This window comes from Protopterus annectens, chromosome 2.part0 (genome assembly GCF_019279795.1).
Source record: "Protopterus annectens isolate FY-2018-M chromosome 2.part0, PAN1.0, whole genome shotgun sequence".
In the NCBI taxonomy this organism is placed as follows: domain Eukaryota; kingdom Metazoa; phylum Chordata; order Ceratodontiformes; family Protopteridae; genus Protopterus; species Protopterus annectens.
The window spans coordinates 533,996,948-534,022,895 of NC_056728.1; positions in this window are offsets into that span (position 1 = coordinate 533,996,948).

The window sequence follows — 25,948 nt, forward strand, 5'->3', positions numbered from 1 at the left end:
TCTATTAAAGTAGTTTAACATGGCTTTTTGCTTGTTCTAAATTGCTATCCTCTCGCTATTTAACATAGCGACATGTCGAGATTTGTTTAGCAAGCAAGCATGAATCTTATTGTTTTACTATGTGATATGCGCTATACAGCGAGTTATTTATTTAAGGTTTAACATGGCGAGACACAAGGAGAGCAGCGCTAAGCTTTTTTTTTTTATGTATGTAATTAAACTCTTTTATCTCTTTTTATTTTAGTGTAGTCTAGAAAGTCGAGGAATCCGGACTTGACCGGACCTTTAATGAGAGGGATTTAACGGCACGCACGGTTGGGCTGGCAATCAATGCGCGTGCGTTAGAGTAGGCATTGTATAATTACATCTATTTTATATGCTTTTAAATATAAAATTGCAGTGGTACTGCATTCCACAAAACTGGGAGGATGTTAATGTTATACAAGTGCATAAAAGGAGAGAAGAGAATAAACTGAACACTTTCTACTAGTACTAACACTACGGACAGAAAAACACAATGCAAAGTACATAGTCTCCCTGCTTTTTGAAGAAGCCACATATGACAACTTTGTACACATCATGACATGCTAGTTTATATGAAGCCACACTTGACTTTCAAATGTGTATACATTTTATGCATCACTTAAAAAGACCCTTGATTAAAAAAATCTCTTACATAGTTTATTCAGATTTGTGAAAAGCACTGGACTTGATTCCTCCCCCTGATACTACAAGGCATTTCATCTGCTATAAATTCTACCGTTAAGGAATGCGGTCGCTAGCAGAGTGGCTTCCTCAGCAATGACAATGAGAAACTATACAGGTTTATGAATCACAATGCACAACAGTAAAGACTGGAGTACCACAAAGATCTCTATGTGGTCATGTTTAAGTCAATATTTTGTTTTTATTTCTACCTGCAGTTAACTATATGTCACTTTTGGTAACTTCTGATGATATCTGTAACATCTGATTGTTTTTTCTATGAGATGTTTGCTCTGTGCCAATGACCATTAACTATCATCTCATGGGTCTTTAGTCCATTCGTTGTTGATTACAACAGTCCCTCAGAATCTGCTGAGAGTAGGTAAGAGATGACAAGAGGGGGTTCATCCAGACAGCCACAGAGGCTATTACACACCTTACTTAAATCATCTCTTCAGCTCCCACCATTTCACAGGAAACCCTTGTACCAGTGAGGTGAAGATCTGCCCCTCAAACACCCCTGAATTTAAATGCAAACCTTGATGATCCTCAGTATGGTGATCTATACAGCCTGCCATTCCTACTGCTGTCATATCACTGCCATTTAAACCCTATCCTCTGTCACATGGACTGCACTTTAAACCCTATCCTCTGTCACAAGGACCGCCCTTTAAACTCTATCCTCTGTCACATGGCTATCTAGCAGCTCTGTAACTTGCATAAACACAAAAACAGTCAAAATAAATTCACTGTGCTGATGCACAGTGTATTAGCTGTAAAGGTCTTCACATTTACTCCTGCACACTAGCATAGTTATCTACAATAGATGAGAGCCATGCAATGAAGTGGAATGACTTTTATATCCCAGGATGGGTGAGGTAGTGTTGACCACTTGCTTCCATCATTTTCAGTCAGTACCTTCATTGGCCATGTTATTACTGGATTCCAGATCACCTAGCTCAAAGTCATTACTTTATCCTTCTGCAGTATAGAGACAAATAAATAGTCTGTTATATGACCTATCAGAATTAAAACAATCTTAATCTATAAGAGGTGATAGCTTCTGCTTCAGCTTGGTTGAATAATGTTTTTTTTTTTTTTTTATACCACAGTGGTTTGTGACTTCTTTATTTAAACACCTTTACTGAATTATCACTTGTGGCATAGGCACATTTACATTTATCCAAAAGTAATCAAACTGCAGTAAATTAAAATTGACATTATACTTCACCAATGCTGAATCCAGACAACTGGAAATATTTATTTATATTCCTACAGCTCTCCCTTGAGGGCAGCCTGATGTCCAGATTTAAAAACTGGATATGTATAGTTAGCATTGACTGATGTCCATTTCAGCAGAGAGAGAGAATGATGACCGCATTAAGATTTGAGACAGATAGCTGGGGTTTCTCTGGGGCAGGCCATGCCCAAGAACATGACTAATGTAGTGTATATTCTTTATATTTATGGCCTTCATCATTTGTCTGTCTGTCTGTTTTCACTCTCTCTGTCTCTCTCTTTGTCTCTGTCTTCACTCGCTCTTTCTCTCTGTTTCTCTCCAATGCTTTTCAATATTTACAACATTTTCTCTTTGCTGAAGGCTAAACATTGCTATCATTACATTCTGTTCCTTAACAGTTGGTAACAATTCAATGAAAATCAATGTGTAAGATAATGAATAAGATAAATACAAGATGAAATAAAAATTCTGTAAAGCACAAATCACATAATACCATGAGTCCAGGATATGTCCAAAGCATTTCAAATGTGGACAATTACCAGGCACTTGTACATCAGGAAGAAATATAATAAGCTGAAAAAAATACTCATCATTTTGAGGTAGTGCAACATATGGGAGGGGAGGGGTTGATATTTTTTAGTGCGATAATATGTTCATTTTATTGCAATTACAAAGCAGTTTCCATGGTTTCTGAAAATGCACTGCTTAGAAACTAACACAGCATTTCTCTAATTATATTTTCTGCAGGAATGAGATAAACAAGGTGTATGTTTTCAAAGAAAGAGACTGTAAAAATATGAGTTTCAGAATCTGTACAACAAACATATGTAAATGTTAGTTACTGTTATCTGAAGACTCTTACCCAAGGGATAATGTTTCAGGATGAGTGCTTAAAAATATGTTCTTGCAGGCACACGTTATTTAAATGACTTAAACTGAACAATGCCTTAGAGACGTATGAACGTGTTACTGCTTGATGTCTGTTGCAGGCATTGAAGAATACTTGTTTTTCTTCCCTGGAGAAGGCAGCTGCATTTATATATTAGCCTGTAAGCTAAATGATGGACCTGTGGGAGTATTTAAAATTGTGCAAAATTATTTGTAATAAACAAAAGTCAGGTAGTTAAACCCAGTACTGTATGGATGTCATGGTATATTATCATTGTTTCAAAGTGCTATACAAAACAACTTTTCCTTTATTATCTTCCTAACAATAGATGTACACTACATTATACTTTGCTCCACTCCAATTGTTTATACAGCTAAAAGAATTATAACATTTTACAGGTTCGATAGACAGTATTTTCAGGTATACTTAGTAAGTTGTGTATCTGTAGTAAAGAAATGGAGAACAATATTAGAGGTTAATGCCCAAACAGCATTTTTCCTGAACAGGCTGAATAGTTGTTTGCATTGCTGAGGAAGGAGAAACACCTACTTAGCCTTCAGATGTTATTTTTCTTTTAGAAATAAGCCAACATTGGTATTGCAGGAGAACAGCCATGCTTTTGTTTGTCCAAGGTTATTTGGCAGTGTGTATGAAAAGTAAAGATAAATACATGAACATATTTTAGTGTGTATTTGAAACGAAGAATTTTGTTCTGCATTTTGCAGATAGGAATGAGAAGCACAAAGACTGAAAAGCAGAGTAATCTGTAAGACCTTGAGAAAAAGTAAATGGTAAACAGTTCCTGGAAAAAGGAGGAAAAAGGAACACTGCAAATTCATTAATAACTGCAGGGGAAGATTTTTCCAGCTTTGCACACACAATGGATTTGCATTTAAATGCATTATTCAGCTCTCGTTTGAGTTTCTTTAATGAGATTATGAGTAAAAAGTGGACAATTTTTTGTTTTGTATATGCCTGGGGGTGTATATACATAAATATGTATCTAAATCTATATGTACATAGGTGTATCATAACAGGATCTCCTGCTCTTTCTGTCCGTCATTCTTTCTAGTTGTCTTATTTATCTGTCACCCTCTGTCTCTGTCTCTACCTTGATGTATATGTATTCAGTATATATATATATATATATATATATATATATATATATATATATATATATATATATATATATATATATATATATATATATATATTCACTTTATAATCTCAAAATACTAAAATACCGAATTTTAGTATCTAGAGACTATAAAGCCAAAAGCTCAAAAAAATGACACCCACAACCGCGAAATTCAAAATAGCGATTTTTCACATACACACACTACCACACAAACAAGAACACATACACCTACCTAATGACACTACAACAAACAAAACAACACACGCAAACACACTATAAAAAACAAACACACCTGCACCCCCCATGTGGGGGCTGCACCCCCCACACCCCCTTTACTTTTATATACTCTGAGGTTGCACTAAACACACAAACACATAAAACTCATCACTACACACATTCACACACAATAAAATCCCTACCCAATACCCTTACAAGAACACCACTTACCTAAATCCCCAGTTAAATCCACAAACTGCACCGCACATCACGAACGCAACAACACAACAGCGTATTCGACATTTCTGCATTCAATATTATGCAGTTTTGCATGACTGCACTTTCGACTTTATAGTCTCTAAATACTAAAATTCAATATTTTAGTATTTCGAGATTATAAAGTGAAACTATATATAGGTATACATTAATTTGATCGGCCAGTGGATGGTCGATCGGAATACGGTCGAAAGCAGTGCGGCAAAACCTCTGTGAATCCCAAAACACCCCCTTTTGACCTATGTTAGTGGTTGTTTAGGTAGTAGAGCGGTTGGAAATGTCACATTCGGTGTTTGGTGTGACATTCCGACCGTTTGGCAATGAGAAATTCAGTAATAACACTCGGTGTTATACCTGATCAAGCAATGTTAACTCGATCAAATGAATGTATCCCTATATATATATATATATATATATATATATATATATATATATATATATATATATAGGGATTCCCTTCAAAATCTCCAAGTTTCACAACTTCGAAATGCAAATGGTAGAGACCGTAAGATCAAAGTTTTGAAACTTCAAACATTTTGAATGGAGATTACCAAACAGCATGGTATGGGAAATTTACCATTTCCCTCACTACAGTGAGATCTCAGAGATGGTATATTTAATTAGCAGGTGTTTGGGGTGTGAAGTAGGTCCATACAGAGATATAGATAAGGATCCAGATACAGGTACAGATATAGATATAGATATAGACATATATATATATATATATATATATATATATATATATATATATATATATATATATATATATATATATAGGTACAAGATACATTTTTGTTAAATTATGTTTGCATTTTTAAGCAAAAATACTGAAATAAGGAATATGAAAATTGGAGAAGGAGACAAGTATGAATGCATTTAAGATGGTTACATATAATGTGTTGATAAAACATGTTTTTTTTGTCTTTTTAATATGAAAGCATGAATGTCTGGAAGCATATTTTCATGTGCGCAGAAAATTAGTAAGAAATCTTGTTCAAAAGCTGCAAAAAAAACTCATAACTTTTTTCTGTTGGATTGCAGTTAGCTCATTTTCTCTGGATACTTCCACTGTAATAAGGTTAGCTTTAGCATCCCACCATGATGACTAATATTTTACATTAACAGAACACTTCAAACGGTGTATAATTCCTGCATATTTGAAAAATTGCATTTGTATACTCAGAATCTACATTTAGAGCATTAACACTTTAGAAGCCATAGCAGCACAAATTTGCTTTCTAGCACTGTTCTGTGTGCTATTTCATGGCTGTCAGAGTTTCAATGATTAAACATGTAGACAAACTACCATAAGATCAAAGGTGCTTAACTAACCATATCATATGATTTTAATGGAAATACAGACATGGCTTCCCTTCTACTTGTTGACTGTCAGGTGGATGAATGCATTCATTTTACTGAAATGTGATTATAACTATCCTTAGGGTAAGACTGTTTCAACCATGTTATTAATTCATCTCCAAAATCTAGGTCTTGTGATCATCAGATAACTAATTCTCCAATGTTAGTAAGGGGAAGTTAAATTTTAATGATATACATAAGATGGAAGGTTTAACATGATTTCAAGAAATATTGTTATGTTTCTAGATTTGCATGCAGAACTTTGTAGAACATCTCAAATGAAGAAAAAAAAAACAATAAATCATACACCTTTTCTCAATGAATGAAAAGAATGTTCTACACATGGGATGATAAGCATACTATAACCAAATAAAAATACAGTCTGTCTCTGCACAGGTAATGACCCATGTTCTGTTTAATAAGTATTTTACACAAGTCATGCCTCAGTGATTCAGTGGCATGTGATAACTTCAAGAGTGCAAAATGATGGTTGATGAAGGGAACTTAGAACAATCTGATTATTGGGTCAACACTATCCCTGTAGATTTAATAGTTAGAAGGTGAATAAAATGCTCAGCAGCTATATCTTCTACTTTATGTGAGCCACTGTGGTGTCTTTGGTTTCATCCCTCCTGTCAGAGTATGTTTCTCCTGTACATTCCTTCCTGGAACATGTTTTTTTTTTTTTTTTTGAACACCAAGGCATCCTTTTTCTTACAAATATGTTTACTCAAACCTCTACTGTCTAGCCCTGGCATATTCCTAACCTTATATGATCTAACTCTTCACTGTTTCCATTAATTTATGTGCATTTTCTTAGGTCAGAAATCCTAGTGCTTGCTTTTCTAATTAATATCCAATTTACCATGCTAATGGAATCACCAAAACTCACCTCAGACGTACATAATATTATACAATAGTTCTGGCACAGGCATAAACATGTATGACCTAGAATAGTTAAGTGAACTAGATAATACTACACCTGATCAAATGTCTTGACTGACTATAGTTTCAAAGAGTGCCTGCTTAAACTTCATGTTTATTCATGTGTTTTAAAACAAATGCCATAAATATCAGTCAGATTGGAACTCATATAACAATCGCTCATAAAGATACAAAATAAAGACTCAATAAATGTTCATGATAGAAATTAAATCGATAAAGTCATCCAACCTCATCAAATGCCTTTTCAAAAAGATACTTTTTGTGTGCCCTTCTATACCAGTCAGAGAAGGGCATTCTGGAAACTACTGTGGAAGCAAATTCTACAGTAGAGGGGCTTGATGAAAGAATGCATGAATGAAAACTTTCAAGATATATCCTTGGAACTGACATCAACCCCCTTGGTGGCTGAGCACAAAAGCCAGGTAGGGCTGTGATCTACAGCAATCTCCTTCAGGTAGGCTGGAGCCAGTACCACAGTGGACAAGTATACTAACAGTAGGATATTATAGGCAATCCTGCAGCACATAAAAAGACAATGATGGCAGCACAGAACATATATAATATCCTGGCAATGTGGTATTCCAATAAGCAGCCTTGCTGCAAAGTTTTGTGCAGTATTTCTTAATGTTATAAAGTCACAGGTATGGTCAGCTGTAGCAGTCCAACCTTGAGGAGACCAGAGCATGAACAACAACTGAGAGATTAGCCTGAGATAATAGATACATGATCACTGATATGTTTCTTGTGTGGAAACATGAGGATATTGCCACAGTCGATACATGGTCGCAAAATGTTAGACTGGAATCTAACATGACTCCAAGATAATGCACTTCATCAACAAATTCAGTCTTGTTGCCATGACACATGACAAAACTACGCAAGGGAGGAACAGAAGAGTCTCGTAAACTGCATGAACTGCCAACGCCTCAGTTTTGAAGGTGATGAGTTTTGGCTACTTTTGAATTATCCAAGAATACATGGCTTCTATATCATTACCCAAGGAATACACACTGGTCATATTATTTTAGGGAGAGGAGAGGTACAGTTATGCATCATCAGCGTAACTGTGGTATGCTAATGGTCTACTTTATTCCCGCAAAAGCTGAATCAGTTGAATACAATTTGCATGACACATAACGAGCGCAACGTGAGTGTGTCAAATGCACTAAACCGCGAAAGTGGAAATATCAAATTTGCATAGTTGGCCCATCTGCGGAATAGCTCCGTAAGGTAAGTGTGCGATAGTTATGGACCTTAGGGTTAGGGTGCAGGTTAAGATAAATGCATAGATAGGCAGTGTATGTAAGCTTTAGTGTAGGGTTTTGTTAAGTGTATGTGTGTGGAATATTTAGTTTGTTTGGGTATAGCTCAGTAGGGTAAGTATGCGGTAGTTACGGACCTTAGGGTTAGGAAGGGGTTAAGGATAGTGCATAGATAGTTGTGTATGTAGGGTTTAGTGTAGGGTTAGAAGTAGGGTTTTGGTGCTTTGCTTTAGGGTTAGAAGTAGGGTTTTGGTTAGTGTGTGTATGTGTTGTTTTTTTACTGTGTTTTGGTAGGTAGTATGTTGCGGGTAGTGGGGTTGGCCAACTATGGGAGATTGAGATTTCGAATTTCGTGGTATAGTGCATTTGACGTATTCGTGTTTTGCTCATTATGGTTGGTGCAAATTGTATTTGACCAATTCTGCTTTCACGGGAATAAAGTAGACCCATATGCTAAACCTGTCTTCCATAGCAGATAACCCAGGGGAAGCAGGTAAACTGAAACACTAAAGGGCATAAGAAAGAACCTTGTGATACTCTTCATTCCAAAGGGTGCATGGACCCTGAGCATACCTTATATGTAAAAAATAAAGCACTCCAAGACCATGGTAGAAATTCCACAGCATGTCTGAGACACCTCTATCAAAATGCCATGGTACAAAATGCTGCAGAGAGATCCAGAAGGACAAACCCCGCATGGTGCTGCTGGTGTCCTGAAAAAAGATAATTAACAATTCACACAAAGGGTGTCAATGGTGAGTTCAAAAACCCAAATAAAAGGGGCCCATGAGGCCATGAAGTGTAAAATAAATCTCAAACTGCTTAAAGATAGCCTTTGCAATAACTTCCACAAAAAAAGATTATGGCTTGCTTGATAGCTGTCAAGGATTTCTAGATCCAGATATGCTTATCTGAGGATAGAGATGACATTAACCACTTTCAAGTGTGATTGAACAATCCTGTCCCTCGAAGATGAAACTGGAATCTGAAAATTCACAGGTGGAAGCATACCCATGCAAAGCCACATCACACTGCTTGTTAATTTAGAGCAATATACAATGAGCCCATGTATATAGTTAATTGTAAATGTGTTATATTATGTTTGAAGCAGTGCTGGCAGGTACTGATACCAAATTTGAAATATTATTGTTGCACCATGTGGGTACATCCTTATTTGCCCAATGCTCTTTCAGGTTAACACTACTAACAAATGCTAGAATAACAATGTATGTAAATCTGCAGGCTGTTATGAACATGAATAGCCACCTTATTAGGTGCAAAGACAAAAAACATGATTCACTGATATGGATCTCTCCAAGCTTCTGTACCACAAATACTGTGCATATTATAACAATAAATACTATGCTTACTTGGTGTTAATATAGTTCCATGTTATTAATGCACATAATGTATATCAGTCTTGCAAGTATTCTAAATGTACAGATTATGTCTTGGTGATGTAATATTGGTGCAGTTACCTACACATCTGATTATGTGAATATATGTCTCTTCCATGTAAATGGATGCTGAAGATACCCATATGTCATATCTTCCTGTTCACTCAACATGAGTCGACATACATGATAAGGAAACCAAAAAAAAAAAAAAAAAGAGTTCCAAAAGTACTGATATATTTGTTCTTTCTCTTATATGCCCTCTTAGATGGGAAGGGATAGACATTATCACTGCATAGATTCATAGATATTCCAAGGTCATTGAGTTCTATAAAAATACATGCCTTGCAAATAACCTTCCTCAGGCTGCATCTCCTGTCACCAGAAGGACTATACCAGTCATGAAGTATATTTGCAGATACGCATCCAGTCATTTACATTTTATTTAATTGAAGATAATGAGTTGCACTGCTATACATGTATGGGAGGTTATTCCAGAAGTTTGGGACATGCTGAGTTATAAACCAGCCACTCCACCATGTTTTATTTATCTGCAGGTAAAGCTTTACATCCCAGGTTCTAGTATCAGTGGAGATACTGGACTTGCAGAGATCCAGAAGATCCAGGACAATTGGTTCTTGAGTTCTCCTCTCAAAGATCTTTAAGATACTGAATTAAATGATAGACCTTTTGCCCTCTCTTGGGAGCTCAGGGACTTTAGGTCTGTGATCTTTTTGGATAGGAACCTTTGGGCTCTTACCGTCTGATATGTTAAATGAAGTACATCCCAAAGTTTGCTTTCTTTTTAGTAAATGGTCTGATCAATGCTGAGTTTAAGGGATTGATTACCTCTTCAGACTTTGATGATCTTCCTTTGGCAATTAGTTGGGCTAAATAAAATGACTGACTGATAAAGGTTATCACATGCTGGTCAAAACAGTGGCAGCTATCAACCCAAGTAATTAGGTCTCTTAATTATATTTTCATTTTATAGCAGTGTATTGCCTATAAAGTATAATGATAAGAAGGACTGTCTACCAAAAATGATGATAATAACACTTATTAGAATTTAGTTTAAGCCTATTTTTTATTCACCAAGTGTTTACTTCTGAAATGTTTGGGAGTCATTAGTTGTCTTAACAACAACTCCCAGTTTTTAGCTGTCTGAAAAATTTGTTTGTGAGACATCATGGCTCTCTACTTGGAGATCTGATAAGTAAATAGCAAGAAGGAGAGGTCCTAGCACCAAACCATGATGGACACCTCTGGGCACTTGTATACTTTTAATGAAGTACCTGCATATTTCACTGAGTGGGTTCTGCCTTTTAGCAAGTTTAGCATCCATCCTAAGCATATCTAAAAATCCTGTCTTGGTTTGTGATTTACTGTGGAGCTGACTGGTAAGTGAGGTTTTATTTGAATTTATATTGTATTTATTATCACTGTTTTTCACTGTTTGTAGGTAGGAAGGGACTGCTTGTTAACCTGACTTACTTTGATTCATATTTTGTTGTTTTACCTTTAATTTCACTATTGGTTGTTAAAAAGGTATAGGTTTTAGACAGGCAAGCTCTAGCCTACCAAAGGGGCCTAGGCAGCTATAAATTTACAGAGACTGCAGAGAGGAACATCCTGAGCACATCTAAACAATCCTATATTGGTTTGTGAGTTACTGTGGAGTTGACAGGTAAGAGCAGTTTTATTTGAATTTATATTGTATTTGTTATCACTGTTTTTCACTGTTCAGAGGTAGGAAGGAACACTTTGTTAACAAGACTTACTTTGATTCATATTTTGTTGTTTTACCTTTAATTTCACTATTGGTAGTTAGAAAGGCATAGGTTTTAGACAGACAAGTTCTAGCCACCCCAAGGGGCCTAGACAGCTATAAATGTACACAGACTGCAGAGAGGAAAATCTTAAATATATCTAAACAATCTTATCTTGGTTTGTGATATATTTAGCTTTACTGTTAAAAAGAAGTGTGACTGCAAGTGAGAGCGAGCAGAAGCTACTGCATGCAATGTAAAGGAATCACAACTATTGTCTGGCTTGTAGAACTTGTATGGTCAGAACAACTTTACTGTACTTTATTATTTAGTTGTATGTTGCTGATGTGATTTTTGTCATATAAGTTGATTTAAGTACTCTTTGAATTCTGTGGATACTGATTTTGATTATTCTTTTCTTTTGCAATATTTTATTAATTTGAAGTTGAATGTGGATTCCTTAAATGAGTATGCAATTAACGATTTGCTAACATACAAATATCTTGTACAGTGTAATAAATACTATGCATATTTAAAAGTAACAGCTGATAGCACTGGTGATCTGTGATCCTTGTGTCAAAAGCTGGATGATTTGCTTACCATTGTTAGAAGTAAATCTATACTTAATGATGATGATTGCACTTGTGCAATTGGCATGGCTTGGAGAACTGTAGTTACATATATTAATGACTGGACTGATGAACCAAATAATGTTAGGCAAAGAACAAATAGAACACATTTAGGAAATGACGCATCGATTTTCTGCAAAGATCATTCAACCCCTATGAAATAAAATCATTCCCCTGATAACTTTGGAATCCTGGATGCAAGTATTCAGTTTGTTTAGAAGGTAACAAAAAAGAAAGAAAGAATGAAGTTCACAACAAATAACAAGGAATGAAAACTGATTAATGATGGTAAAGGAAAGAGAATACATAGTAAAAAGGACACTGCTTTGTGATGTAGCACACAAGTTACATATAATGATATTTTTATATCAGAAAACCTTCAGTATACAGAACAAGGCATCATTTCTCCAATGGAGAAGGTAGAAAAAAGAGGCAAGGGGCAGGTGAAAAGGAAGAAATCAAAAACTGAACATGGAAGGATTGAAGAACATTACTGTAAGAAAAAAAAAGAGAAAGACAGATGTTGACTACATGACTCAAGCTGTGGATTTACAATACCATCTGGATAGGAAATTACTACACAATGAAAATAGTGGGATTAATAAGACTAATAGCGATGAAGATCTATGCTTTATAACAATTGATAGAGCAGATATTACTGTATTAGAAGCTGAAGATTCTTCAGAGCTGGCCAGCAAAGATATTCTTGTAACTGGAGATTCAATTATTAGAGGAAATGATACTTATATTTACAGAGATGATAATCAACATTGAATAGTGTTATTCTTGCCAGGACCAAAAATATAAGATGTGAGACAAGCCTTGGAATGCCTTAATGTAAGGAAGTATGGATCTGTTTTTTTCATGTTTGTACAAATGGAATAACAATATGGAAAGCCTATAAGAAAACAAGCATGAGAAAACTGAGTACAGTGGAAATATACCAAGGGTATCCATGGATGTGAAAATTTAAGTTATTATGAAAGACTAAAATATCCAAACTTGTACAGTGTCTCTTATAGATATCTAAGAGGAGATCTTATTCAGGTATATAGGGCCTTTAGACACAACTACCTCTGGAAATGTTAGGGGTTATCAAAAAGTACTAGAGAATCATCAGACAACCTATGTAGAAGATTCTATAGGAATGAGAGGTGTATTAATTAGTTCTCTGACAGAGTAGCTGATGCATAGAACAGACTACCAAAGTACATTAAAACAAGTGCTGGTTTAGATATTTTTAAGAACAGCATGGAGTTATTATGGGAACAAGTGTTTTGTTATATTGGTTAGCTAGTAGGGCATTAATGACTGTGCATACAATTGTTGTATGTATGTATGTATGTATGTATCTAAACAAATAGGGGTCTACTATTTAGCTCTTGTTAGATACCAGCATAGAAACAGTGTCAAAAGCAATATCAAAGGACTTGGCTAAGTCAAGATATCCTTTATTCAATGGTGGGTAACCATTTGCATCTTGTATAACCCTTTCAGAGAAGTTTACCAGACTAAAAAGATAGGACTGACCATTCACAAAGCCAAATAATTGTAATTGTGGGTCAAGTCTGATGAGATTTTTGATACTGCAGTTTATGAGGACAGTTATAATACATTCCATGCCTTTCCAAATGAAGCATGTAAGACTGGTAGGTCTTAATTAGATAGGTGCATGTTAAGGCAGTATATATATATATATATATATATATATATATATGTATATATGTATATATATATATATATATATATATATATATATACACAAACACACACACACACACACACACACACACACACACACACACACACACACACACACACACACATATATATATATATATATATATATATATATATATATATATATATATATATATATAGGTCTATCTATATCTGTATTATATATATATATATATATATATATATATATATATATATATATATATATATATATATATATATAAGGATGTGTATATGTATAATATAAAGTTCTCTAATTACACATTCTGTTTTAGGTGTGTATTACTGTATGTTCGTAACTGATTTTTTATTGTGTATATAGCTTTACATGCTTCTGTATGTTTTTGTCTCCAGCTTTCTATTTTCATGTGACATAGTTTTTAAAAATGCATTTTGCATATGGTGAGTTAGGTTCTGAAACAGTGGGCATTACAGATAAAATTGCACAACTTGTATTTTGGTGTTATTAAACTAATTTATTTGGATTAACAAATGCAACTTGCTTTTTAGTCATCAACAATTTCTTTTGGATTAATAAAACAAACCATTTTTCTCTTGTACTTCCTGAGCTTGGCTGACCACCACAGCATGTCTGATTTTCATGTTGATTCTTAGTATATACACTGGCTGGAGATTCTAACCATTTTCTTTTCCTTTTTGGCTACTAGAGGGTTTGTTCTACTATAATTTTGTCCCAGGATATGCATTTTGTCCCAGGATATGTATAACAGCAGCCAAGTCTTGGCTTTCCCATCAGTTACTCCACAAATGGAGGTAACATTGTTGATTCAGCTGCTGACGTAGCATAATAACATTTTGCTGAAGGAATTTTCAGTATTCAAGTAAGAGTTCACAACAGAGATAAGGACTATATATTGGCCTAGCTCATGCAATGTGGTAGAGGAATGGACATATTCAGTTTCATTGTATGAAGCACGAAAGGGGGAAAATGGTGATAAGCAAAGTAATTTAAATGCCTGGCTAAGAAAAAAAACCTTTGTCAACAGCTTCCCAGCATTAATAATGATTCTGTAATCAGACTGTTGGTTTGTTTTTAAAATAACCTGAGTGTTGATCTTTAGATCCTGACAATTTTTATCTTAAAGAGTTTCTAAAGACCAATTGGGTATTGTGAGGTCACTGTATTCAAAAGATTCTCTTCAGTATTACTAAAGATGTATTATTTTACCAGGAAATTATTGACTTATATGACAAGTCTGGTATGGATCTTTTGACTTTTATGAAGAGAGTGAAAACAGTAAAAAGATGGCAAAACTGAAGCTACACAGTTTAAAAAAATATATTACAAATTATTTCTTAGCCATCTCTTTTGGACAAATTTAATAACATTTTTGTAAGACTAACAAACTCAAATCATCCAACAGCTTCAAGAAAAAAAAACTTGACAGGGACAAATGTAATATGAGGAATGTAGAGCACATTCATCCCCCAAAGAACAACTAAAAAAATAATGCAGTAATCAACCATGATAATTGTTTTGAGATTCATGCCCCATACAGGCACTCCAAGAAAATAGCAGACAGGGGAATCAACCCTATGCCCCTTACCTGAATTGGAAAACAACAGGATTGAGAGTGTGCATGAGAGGAAGAGCCCCAAGGCAAGGGAACATAAACTAGATGCTGGATCAATTTTCAACCATATTAACTTCTATATGTACATAGTTCTTTACAAACTACTCCATTATATTTCCGATTATTAAAGCATGAAATCACATTTGTACCAATACCTAAAATAAATATCACAGACCTTCTTTTAGCACTAAAACTGTTTGAGTGGAAATTGAGCTTAGGTGTAGTTTTTGGTAAAAACTTATATACTGTTGGTCAAGCACTCATGAGAAAAAGCACTGTGAATCAACCTTTAGATTCTACATTGGCATTATTTGAGACATCATGTGATACTGAACTTAAGAGATATTTGCAATATATTAAACAAAAAGAGGTTGTACACTTTAACTAATGAGGAAAACCTTCTGTTACATGAATTGATGAGCAACAATTCCTTAAGCGTGATGAAGCCAGATAAAGGTGGAGTGGGGAGTCATCATTATGGACTATATTGATTAAGTTGGGTATATGGACTATATATGTGACACAATGTTTTCAAAAAGCTTCAAAAATTAAATGAAAATATATGGAAATAGAGCTATGATGCTGGAAGACCTTTCATTTCAAAAAGTTATCAAAGTATATTTTTTAAGAGTAACGGGTCCTGTTTACACATTATCTTTGGAATACCAAAGATATATAAGGACAAGTATGACCCCTACCCTCATTAAGGCCAATTTCCTCTGCAGCTGGCTCTAAAACCAAAACTTCTTGCAAAATTCATTGATAACAAACTAAAATTATTCCCAATTCAAAGTGAATACATTCTAAGAGATTCATGGCATTTTTTACAGCATAGATTAGTTTTGATAAGGCTGTTCATATGGTGGTGGGTAATGTTCAAAATATATTCACCACCATTTCTAAACTGACAGTATAGAATGGTTTATGAACGCAATGGGAGGAGGGGCAGAAAGCTATCTAACAGATTTAAGACTAATATACAGGGGTGGCTCGTGCCATCGGACTGTAGGACTGCAGCCCTCCCAGCAAAAATAGACATTCTGCAATATAAAAAGATAAAAAAAACTGTAGTTAATTTATTTTGCTTGTTTTGTTTACTGTTGTGTGATGTGCTTCCTAATCCTAAGCGAGTCCGCAAAGTCCAGGAACTCAAACTGCACATGCTCATCGAGTTCCGGGTTTTTTTTTTTATTTTTTTACTTAGCCATGTCTTGAAATCTAGACTGCTGTAAAAGTAGTCCAGATTAAAGGGAAGGCATCAGTGTGATGCCCAGAAGTCTGAGAGGTTTAACCACACAGTGAATTAGAAGGGGTTTCGGACTGCCACGTCCGCAGGCACGTACGTGACATGGATGGCTGGATTGCTACTGATTGGTTCCCGCTGCCTTCTCAAAAAAGAAAGCAAGAAACAATCAGTAGCAATAAATAAGCACACTAGGTAGCACAGACAGTACTTGTCTACAAATACGGAGGGTAGTGGACTGAATACCGGTGTTGGTGGTGACTTAATAAGTAAAGTGGACTGGTTAGAAGATAACTTTTTCGGCTTGAGTTGCACTTGCTTGCCTTTGCCTTGCTTACGAGCAGCTGCAATGCACACACAGTCATCAAGGGATTAAGAAGGACAAGGTAATTGCGCTTAGCACTGCTTTTACTATTTATGCTATCACCATTCTGCTAAATGCAAGTAAGTCGCCATCGCTACCATATTTATCAACATGGTGCACATTCACATAGGTTCATAGGTTCATAGGTTCATACTAGGCTATCTGCCCTAGGGCATTTATAAGCCTAGCCAGAATGTGTTTGGCTTTCGCCACCCATTTTAAATTTATTTTGCTATGCCCTTTTTCGAGGTTAGTATACTATGCCTCTATCTAACAGTGACACAGAAGTGATACCCGGGGTAAACCTACGATCTCCCATCCACTCATCAAGATTCCTCTTGAAGAGAGTCAATGAGGGACTCTGCCTAACCTGGACTGGGATTTTATTCCAGAGTGAAGGGAGCCTCTGGGTTATGAAACTGTCCCTCCAGCATGTCCTCTTCATTTCAGTGCTGAGGTTCAAGTCTCGGGATTTGGATTTTCTGAGGTGCAGCATGTCCATTAATTCCGGGTTGGACATGGCTTTATACGTCAGGCACAGATCTCCTCTGAACAGGCGGTATGCCACTGAGTAGAGCTGGAGTTTCTTTAACCGGGCAGCATATGGCATCTGTTTGAGCCCTTTGATCCTCTTGGTGAGGTACTTTTGGGGTCTTTCCAGTTGCTGCAGGTGTCTGGTAAGGTACATCCCAAAAGGGGCATTGTACTCAATTATGGGCCTGATGAGGGATGAGTAAAGAGGCACGATGACCTCTGATCTAGATGTGAATCCTTCATGATTAGGTGGGCTATATAAAATGTTTTTCTAACCACTTTGGCCACGTGGTTGTCAAATGAGAGATTGTTATCAACTTGGGTCCCCAGGTCCCTAATTACTTCTTCTGTACTTAATGGATTTCCACCTATGTGGTAATTTGTGGGCACTTTGTTTTTGCCAAAGGGGATGACTATACACTTTTTGGCATTTAGCTTGAGGCCATGGCTCTGGCACCAGTTGTCTGTTTCTATGAGGCCCTTTTGGAGGATGCTTGTGTCGGCTGGAGAGTCGATTATGGCACCCAGTTTGCAGTCATCTGCGAACTTGATCAGCCACAGTCCTTCCGTGTTGGCCTGTACCTCTGAGAAATATATACCGAACAAGAGAGGTCCCAGGACTGAGCCTTGTGGGACACCACTTGTAACTGGTTTGAGTCTGACATGGCTCCAGCAATTCTAACCATGTGGGTTCTGTCCTTGAGCCAGTTTGCAATCCATCTAGTGACATAGGGGTTTATATTTAAGCTGGTGAGCTTATCTATAATGCCTATTGTATCGAAGGCTTTTGCGAGGTCCAGGTAGGCTGTGTGGACCACCTTCCCAATGGCCTTGGTGACTGTTTCAAAGAAATCAACCAGGTTTAAGAGGCAGGATCTGCCCTTAACAAAGCCGAACTGGGTAGGATCCAGTGTTTGTAGGTCCCCAATATCTTTATTTATGAGGTCCATGATGATCCTTTCCATAGCTTTGCAGACCAAGCTAGTCAGGCTTATGGGCGATAGTTACCAGGATACGTTGAGGCACCACCTTTATGGAGAGGGACCTCTGTTGCTGTACGCCACTCTTTGGGCACATATCCTGTAGTAAGGCTGAGATTGAACAGTAGTTTTATGTTTGGGTTTAGCTCTTCTTGAGTTCATGCCGGGACACCATCTGGTCCCATTGATGCTGTATTTTTGCTTTGGAGAGGGCGGCTCTTACCTGAGCATCTGAGATGTCAGGGGCAGCACTCTGCTGGGATAGATATTTGCCCTTTGGTGGGAGGGGAGAAGTTTGCGCTGAACCTGTCAGCTAGGATGTTGGCAATGTCTGTGGGTTCGTGTATTTTTGTCATTTTGGACTAATTCTGAGCATATCTGGGAATTACCACCCAGGTTCCTAACATAACTAAAGAAAGCCTTGTGATTATCCTTAGTGTCCTGTGCAATTTTTCTCTCAAGCTGGCCTTAGACAATTTTATGTGTGCCCGTAGTTTTTGCTAATACTGATCAGTGATGCCTTCCCTTTTGGGATTTTGCTTTATCATTTAGTAGCTTCCTCCTTCTATTGTATAGTTTGTTTATGGTCCACCAGACAGGACGCCTGCCTTTGGAGGATTGGGTCTTGGTTTTATTTGGGATCGATGATCCATGCATTCCTGAAGGTGTTCATAGAATGCGTTTATAAAGGATTCGGTCTGGGCTGTATTTTCCACAGGCCCGGGGCTTTGGAGGATTCCTCCTGATTTTTGAGGAGTGTAATATTTGCTTTAGAGAAGTTTTTCACTGTGATTTTCTGGGCAGGGGCGGGATGTGAATATCCAGTGAGATTAGTTTATGGTCTGATCTTACCAGTGAGGGATACACTTCTGGTCTGGAGCATAGAGTCCCCATGTTGGTGATGATCAGGTCCAGTATGTTTTCCCCTCTTGTGGGAGTGGTAACAAGTTGTTCCATAGCATTTGAGTTTATAAATTCTAGGAACCTTTGGGGTAGGGTGTTGGAGCTAGAGTAATGCTCCCAGTCTATGTTTGGGTAGTTGAAGTCGCCCAATATAATGGTGTTTGGAGAGACCTTCATATTTTCCAGTGTTCTCAGGAAGGCCGAGTGGGCTTCCTGGTTTTGGGAGGGTGGTCTGTAGCAGGCTATAAACTGGAAGGCAGTTTTACCCACTGTTAGTTGCACATGGATAGTCTCTGATGCTTCGTGCTTTGCCACCAACCTGGAGGTGTGGGTATCTTTGATGAATATCGATACTCCCCCTCCTTTTGTGGTTCGGTCCAAGTTTTGGGAAGAGCATGGTATGAGGTATAACCTGGTAGTGCTGGGGTGCTCTCGGAGCCCTGAACCAGGTTTCTGTTACTGCACAGATATCGATGTTCTCCATGCTAAGGAGAGTTTTGTGCGTGCATCTTGAGGTTTAGACTTCTGGCGTTGAGTAGTATTACTCTTAGTTTCTTATCCCTTGTGATACCTATGGAGGTGGGTTTGTCTTTGAGCCTTGCCTAAAAAGGCACTATGGGGAAGAGCCTTTGCCAATATCTGAAAGCCCAGGGTGACAGGTGCAGGCCGCCCCTAGTGAAGCATCGTGGCTTGTCGAGCATATCATCCCAAGCTGACAGGCATTGGATCCCCTTTGAATGACACCAGTACTTAAGCCAATTGTTGAAATTGATCATCTTGTCTTCATATTGTGGCATCATTCTTGGTGAGGGTAAGATGCTACTCAAGGTCAGGGTCATACCGCCTGGGCTACATGCTCAGAGAGCTCCTTTATGTCTCTTTTCATGTAGTCCAGAGAGGTACGTCTCAGGTCATTCACACCAGCACGGACAATGACTGAGTCATATTTGTACTTGCCTTGGAGTGACCTGAGTGCTTGTGTTATGTGGCGGATCCTAGCACCCGACAGGCTGCTCACCGTGACCCTCTCCTTGTTCAGCCTGGTGAGCGGGACGTCAGTGTGCGATAGAGTCACCTATTACAAGTGTATCAGGTGTGTTGTTTAGTCTTAAGGGCTGTGACTGTTTGGCACACTGGCTTTGTGAGATATGTGTTGCACGTGTTTTGTTTTGGGGTAGCGGCTGCTTGGGTGTCTGCTTTGAGGTCTCTGCTGCTTCGCAGATCTTTATTTAGAGCCTCCAGTATGTTTTTGTGTGATTATGTGTTTGGTTTGCTGCCGGTAGGTCTATGTGAGACTGGAATTGTAGTGAGTATGGTTTCCTTCTCCTCCTGACTGGTTATGCCAGTACTGAGTTGAGAGAGCTTAGCCTCCAGTTTGGCTATATGGTTGCATCTCTCACATGTGTTGGAATTTGTTGGGAGGAGGAGAGGGTTGTCTGTGTACATGAGGCAGTTGTAACATTGCCTCAAGATTCCCAGATTCACCAGCTGGACCGGAGAGGAGATTGACAACTGACCTTTGGACATGCTAGAATAATATTGGGAATTCCTTAATAATTGAAAACCAGGGCCAGTGGGGAGTGAGGGTGTAGTGCTTTTAATTTTAGTGCTGACTTATATAATTGCTTTAGTGAGCAAGTGCCAGGTAACTTAAGTGCAATGTGTTACAGGTAACTTAAATGCAAAAATGACAAACAGTAACTTTCTTTCAAGTGAAACAAGGAAATAAGTACAGTAAGCAATGCAGATATCACTAGTGAGCCACAGAAGCTGAGAAGCCTGTATTAGGTGGAATTAGCGTTCCAGGGAAATAACAAGCAAACAAACAACAAGCATATAAACAAAGCTATATTAAGCAGGCCTGGATCTAGTCTATGCTACAGCAAACAAGGTGTACCAATTTCAGTAAGATACAGTTCAAATATTCAGGCACTATAAACTTTTAACCAGAAATTCCCAGCTCAGAAGGGCAGAGTCCAGCCTCTTCTCCCACAAGAGTGCAGACCACAAACCTTCTTAATGTAAAATAACTGGCCTGAAGCCCAAGGGCCTAAACCAGAACTAATACACTTTAAGAATAACAGACACTGGGCTCTCAATCAGCAGTTCCCAACTTAGAAGGATGAAAGCTACCTGTCCTGCCACCACAGTGCATGCCACAAACCTTCCTAATGTAAAACAACTGGTCTGAAGCCCAAGTGCTTAATCCAAAAGACTTAGAATGACAGCTAAACTTTAATCAAGTTACTACCAAGCAGTAATAAATACAATTGAATACTTTAGAGAATGCCTGGATTAGTGCTCAAGTTACACAAACAAAGCTAGATCCAGCAGGCCCGAATCCAGTCTATGCCACAGCAAACAAGGCGCACCAACTTCAGTAAGAAGCAGTTCAGATATGCATGCACTATAAGCCTTCAATCAGAAATTCCCAGCTCAGAAGGGCAGAGTCCAGCCTCTCCTCCCACAAGAGTGCAGACCACGAACCCTCTTAATGTAAAATAACTGGCCTGAAAGCCTAAGTGCTTAAACCAGAATTAATACACTTTTAGAATAACAGACACTGAGCCCTCAATCAGCAGTTCCCAACCTAGAAGGATGTAAGCTACCTGTTCTGCCACTACAGTGCAGACCACAAACCCTCTCAGTGCAAAACAACTGGTCCGAAGCCCAAGTGTTTAAACCAGAAGGCCTAGAATGAGTTACACCAAGCAGTAATAAATACAATTGAGTACTTTTAAGATGATGCAAAAGTAAAAAAGTAGGTAGAAACACAAGTACAGTAAAAGCAGATTAAATTTTTTTTTTTTTTTTTCTGAACAAGTGCTGAGATCAAAGAAACAGATTTGAGTGCTGAAACTAGAAAACTGGCTAGTTATAGGAAAAAACTAAGCTAGAAGGCTTCCCCAACACAGAAGGCAAAAGCCTACAAATAGTCTATACCACTTAACAGGAAAGGCAGGAAACAAGCTTAAATGTTTTTTTTTTTTTCTGTTTCCCAGATGCTCTCTTTGTACACAGTAGGAGTGCCTGAAATCAGAATATGATCTCACTGCACTCAGTTGAGTGAGCAAATGAGATGGGCCCAGAAGGAGTATCCAAACACAAATTTACAAGAGGGGCGGGCAGCTGCAAGGCCACTAAGATTAACACCAAAACAAAAACAGGGAGGGTGGGTAGGACAAACTGAAGAGCAGAGTGAAAAGTTCCAGTTCAGCTAAATATTCTTTCCACACAGTTAAAATCAATTTAAATACTGTATTTTTTTGAAAAAAAAAAGCAGATAAAGGTACTTAAATTCTCTTATACGTCCAGTTGAATATAACAAGTTGTTAGCCGGCCAAAGCTGAGGTTTTTAAGCAGAAAATATTTCACACTGTACCACTTAAATAGGCAAGGACAGGAAATCAAAGAATGTGACTACCCCCACACCTGTAATTACTAGCAAATAGTAATTGCAAACTGAAGAGCAGAGTGAAAAGTTCCAGTTCAGCTAAATATTCTTTCCACACAGTTAAAATCAATTTAAATACTGTATTTTTTGAAAAAAAAGCAGATAAAGGTACTTAAATTCTCTTATACGTCCAGTTGAATATAACAAGTTGTTAGCCCAAAGCTGAGGTTTTAAGCAGAAAATATTTCACACTGTACCACTTAAATAGGCAAGGACAGGAAATCAAAGAATGTGACTACCCCCACACCTGTAATTACTAGCAAATAGTAATTGCAAACTGAAGAGCAGAGTGAAAAGTTCCAGTTCAGCTAAATATTCTTTCCACACAGTTAAAATCAATTTAAATACTGTATTTTTTTGAAAAAAGCAGATAAAGGTACTTAAATTCTCTTATACGTCCAGTTGAATATAACAAGTTGTTAGCCGGCCAAAGCTGAGGTTTTAAGCAGAAAATATTTCACACTGTACCACTTAAATAGGCAAGGACAGGAAATCAAAGAATGTGACTACCCCACACCTGTAATTACTAGCAAATAGTAATTGCAAACTGAAGAGCAGAGTGAAAAGTTCCAGTTCAGCTAAATATTCTTTCCACACAGTTAAAATCAATTTAAATACTGTATTTTTTGAAAAAAAGCAGATAAAGGTACTTAAATTCTCTTATACGTCCAGTTGAATATAACAAGTTGTTAGCCGCCAAAGCTGAGGATTTAAGCAGAAAATATTTCACACTGTACCACTTAAATAGGCAAGGACAGGAAATCAAAGAATGTGACTACCCCCACACCTGTAATTACTAGCAAATAGTAATTGCAAACTGAAGAGCAGAGTGAAAAGTTCCAGTTCAGCTAAATATTCTTTCCACACAGTTAAAATCAATTTAAATACTGTATTTTTTTGAAAAAAAAAGCAGATAAAGGTACTTAAATTCTCTTATACGTCCAGTTGAATATAACAAGTTGTTAGCCGGCCAAAGCTGAGGTTTTTAAGCAGAAAATATTTCACACTGTACCACTTAAATAGGCAAGGACAGGAAATCAAAGAATGTGACTACCCCCACACCTGTAATTACTAGCAAATAGTAATTGCAAACTGAAGAGCAGAGTGAAAAGTTCCAGTTCAGCTAAATATTCTTTCCACACAGTTAAAATCAATTTAAATACTGTATTTTTTTTTGAAAAAAAAGCAGATAAAGGTACTTAAATTCTCTTATACGTCCAGTTGAATATAACAAGTTGTTAGCTGCCAAAGCTGAGGTTTTTAAGCAGAAAATATTTCACACTGTACCACTTAAATAGGCAAGGACAGGAAATCAAAGAATGTGACTACCCCCACACCTGTAATTACTAGCAAATAGTAATTGCAAACTGAAGAGCAGAGTGAAAAGTTCCAGTTCAGCTAAATATTCTTTCCACACAGTTAAAATCAATTTAAATACTGTATTTTTGAAAAAAAGCAGATAAAGGTACTTAAATTCTCTTATACGTCCAGTTGAATATAACAAGTTGTTAGCCGGCCAAAGCTGAGGTTTTTAACCAGAAAATATTTCACACTGTACCACTTAAATAGGCAAGGACAGGAAATCAAAGAATGTGACTACCCCCACACCTGTAATTACTAGCAAATAGTAATTGCAAACTGAAGAGCAGAGTGAAAAGTTCCAGTTCAGCTAAATATTCTTTCCACACAGTTAAAATCAATTTAAATACTGTATTTTTTTTGAAAAAAAAGCAGATAAAGGTACTTAAATTCTCTTATACGTCCAGTTGAATATAACAAGTTGTTAGCCGCCAAAGCTGAGGTTTTTAAGCAGAAAATATTTCACACTGTACCACTTAAATAGGCAAGGACAGGAAATCAAAGAATGTGACTACCCCACACCTGTAATTACTAGCAAATAGTAATTGCAAACTGAAGAGCAGAGTGAAAAGTTCCAGTTCAGCTAAATATTCTTTCCACACAGTTAAAATCAATTTAAATACTGTATTTTTTTAAAAAAAAGCAGATAAAGGTACTTAAATTCTCTTATACGTCCAGTTGAATATAACAAGTTGTTAGCCGGCCAAAGCTGAGGTTTTTAAGCAGAAAATATTTCACACTGTACCACTTAAATAGGCAAGGACAGGAAATCAAAGAATGTGACTACCCCCACACCTGTAATTACTAGCAAATAGTAATTGCAAACTGAAGAGCAGAGTGAAAAGTTCCAGTTCAGCTAAATATTCTTTCCACACAGTTAAAATCAATTTAAATACTGTATTTTTTTGAAAAAAAAAAGGTACTTAAATCTCTTATACGTCCAGTTGAATATAACAAGTTGTTAGCGGCCAAAGCTGAGGTTTTAAGCAGAAAATATTTCACACTGTACCACTTAAATAGGCAAGGACAGGAAATCAAAGAATGTGACTACCCCCACACCTGTAATTACTAGCAAATAGTAATTGCAAACTGAAGAGCAGAGTGAAAAGTTCCAGTTCAGCTAAATATTCTTTCCACACAGTTAAAATCAATTTAAATACTGTATTTTTTTGAAAAAAAAAGCAGATAAAGGTACTTAAATTCTCTTATACGTCCAGTTGAATATAACAAGTTGTTAGCCGCCAAAGCTGAGGTTTTTAAGCAGAAAATATTTCACACTGTACCACTTAAATAGGCAAGGACAGGAAATCAAAGAATGTGACTACCCCACACCTGTAATTACTAGCAAATAGTAATTGCAAACTGAAGAGCAGAGTGAAAAGTTCCAGTTCAGCTAAATATTCTTTCCACACAGTTAAAATCAATTTAAATACTGTATTTTTTGAAAAAAAGCAGATAAAGGTACTTAAATTCTCTTATACGTCCAGTTGAATATAACAAGTTGTTAGCCGGCCAAAGCTGAGGTTTTTAAGCAGAAAATATTTCACACTGTACCACTTAAATAGGCAAGGACAGGAAATCAAAGAATGTGACTACCCCCACACCTGTAATTACTAGCAAATAGTAATTGCAAACTGAAGAGCAGAGTGAAAAGTTCCAGTTCAGCTAAATATTCTTTCCACACAGTTAAAATCAATTTAAATACTGTATTTTTTTGAAAAAAAAAGCAGATAAAGGTACTTAAATTCTCTTATACGTCCAGTTGAATATAACAAGTTGTTAGCCGGCCAAAGCTGAGGTTTTTAAGCCGGTTTCATACACTTTATACGGATCAATTCAGTAGCAAGTTTTATACATGTGTTCCTGCTAATAACATGCCAACACAATATTTTCTTGAATCGTGTTCAGTTATCCAGAGCTTGTGCTATGTGATCTGAGCAGTTTGAACTGTTTT